The sequence below is a fragment of the Ziziphus jujuba genome, chromosome 5, assembly GCF_031755915.1.
Source record: "Ziziphus jujuba cultivar Dongzao chromosome 5, ASM3175591v1".
Lineage (NCBI taxonomy): Eukaryota > Viridiplantae > Streptophyta > Magnoliopsida > Rosales > Rhamnaceae > Ziziphus > Ziziphus jujuba.
In genome coordinates, this window is record NC_083383.1 from 21471259 (window position 1) to 21473632 (window position 2374).

The 2374-nt window shown below is 30.4% G+C and overlaps 1 non-coding gene across 1 annotated transcript; it reads left to right on the forward strand.

Moving 5' to 3' along the window:
* Positions 1-683: 683 nt before the first annotated feature.
* LOC125423132 (small nucleolar RNA R71) lies at positions 684-790 on the forward strand. Its single transcript, XR_007241794.1, has one exon. It is a non-coding gene; the product is annotated as a small nucleolar RNA R71 (small nucleolar RNA).
* Positions 791-2374: the final 1584 nt, after the last annotated feature.

Sequence of the window (2374 nt, forward strand, 5' to 3'; positions counted from 1 at the left end):
TCAAATCTTGCTTCCCACCATAATTCGACCCAAGGAATCCATTTTTATGGTTGTTTTCTTAAAATTCTTCCTCTTTTACCTAGATTAAGAAAAATACATAATTAAGTATCTTTCCATAACAAATTAACACAAACTAACAAATATTAAGCTATAAATATGGCATAAAATCATCAATATTTTAGACCTAACACTGGTTGTTGTTAGACCATGAAAAATTTGGGTGGTTCATCCATCCTGGATTATATGTGTTAGAATATGGATTGTTTTGTTACTTTTGAAAGTTCCCTACAAAATTAACATTATCAGAAGCAAAGGGATTTCCAACTTGGCAATCCACACTCTTATGATCATGAGCACCACATAAATCACAAAAATTATTAGTAGATTGGATAGAATTCACCCCTATTTGACTAAATTGAGTGTTCGAGGTCTTCATGAATTGGTTTGCAAGTTGAGCCCCTAAGTTGTTAATATCAACCTCTTCCACGGCCTTTACTTGATGTCTTCCAGTTAGTTTCCTTTCACTTGGATATTGGTAGTTATTATGGGCCATCTCTTCAATTAATTCAAATGCTTCAGATTGCCTCTTCTTCATTAAAGAACCTCCTATAGCTGCATATACAAATTGTTTATTACTATAATCTAAACCATTATAGAAAATTTGGACATGCATCCATGTTGGAAATCCATGGTGTGGGCATCTTCTTAATAGTTCCTTGAAGCGCTCCCATGCATCATACAACGTCTCTTGGTCCCATTGACAAAAATTATTGATATCACTTTTCAATTTAGCGGTCTTGGATGGAGGAAAAAATTTGTCTAGAAATTTTGCTTCCATAGCATCCCATGTAGTGATAGTACCTGCAGGTAAAGAATTTAAAACACTTTTACCCTATCTCTAAGAGACCAAGGAAAAAGTCTTAATCAAAAAGCATTATCAGAAACACCATTTTGTTTAGACATATCACACAATTGAAGGAAACTTGAAATATGCATATTAGGATCTTCATGAGGCAAACCAATAAATTGGAAATTATTAAGTAAAGAAGTAGTACATGCTTCAATTTTAAAATTGTTTGCTTCAATGGGTGGTCTCCTTATGCAAGACAAATCACCAACTTTCTTGTGAGCAGCATACTCGCATATGGACAAATTATCTTCTCTTTGTTGGCCATTGCACCTTCTTAAGTTCCTTGGTCTAGAGGTATCCAAGTACCCTTATGGCTTGTTTTTTAGGTCTTGGTTTATATATCAAGTCAACTTCCTCCTTGAACTCTTGATCACCACTATGACTCATACACAACACCTAATTCCTAAAAAGAGAGCAAGAAAAATAAATTAGAAAGGAAATTAGAAAATTAAACAAGAAAACAAAAATTGGAATTCTAATGTTGCTTATTAACTTAACAATTAAAATCAATTAACAACAAAAACAAACTAACACTAACTAAACGACAAATCAAGATAACTTTAGGAAATATTGAACCAAACAAGAAGAAAAGAGTGCAAAATTAAACCCTTTTGAGCAGGAATGCTATAAAAGTAAACAACTATGCAAAACTGAAATTTCAACTAAAAGTAAGCTAAGGTATCTTATTCAACCAAACAAATAAATAAATAAAATAATAATAAAATCCCTAAGTATGCTAAAATTGTAACCTTGACACCAATAAATTAAGAACACAATTTTGTTTCATGTACCACAAAATAAGTATTAAAATTCAAAGCAAGTTGGCCAAACAAGGAAAGAGTTAAAACCCTAGCATGCAACACTAAAACCAAAATTTAAGAAATAATATAAAAATTTAAAATAAGAAAGCAATGTTCAAAGTACTACTAAACCCAATCCTAATTAATATTAATGCCTTAATCCCCGGCAATAGTGCCAAAAACTTGATGCGTAAAATCAAATTGAAAGTGCACGAATCGTTTTCAAGTAATAAAGTGGAAAAATAGGATTGTCGTACACAAGAAATTAAGAATTAAGTACCAAAGATAATTAGGTTTTGGTAATATTTGAAGTAACAATTAAGATGGCAATTGAAAACTAATTAAATTAAATTAAACAAAAGCAATCAATTAAAATTAGATTAATTTCAAGTAAGAGAATGAATTTAATAATTATGAATACCAGGACATTTGATTTCACCACTAACTATTCCAATTTAATTACTTAAATATGTGAATTTAATTAACTTGTAATGTTGTTAACCATACTTAATCACAAAATTAATTAAAAGTAGTTTCCACTCACAATTGATAATATTCACATAACCTAATTTATTCTTTCCGGCCTATAAATTACATCATGCAAATTCATTAAACACAGATTAACCAAATAATATGGCTTGAGACATAACTATTTTCCTATCAA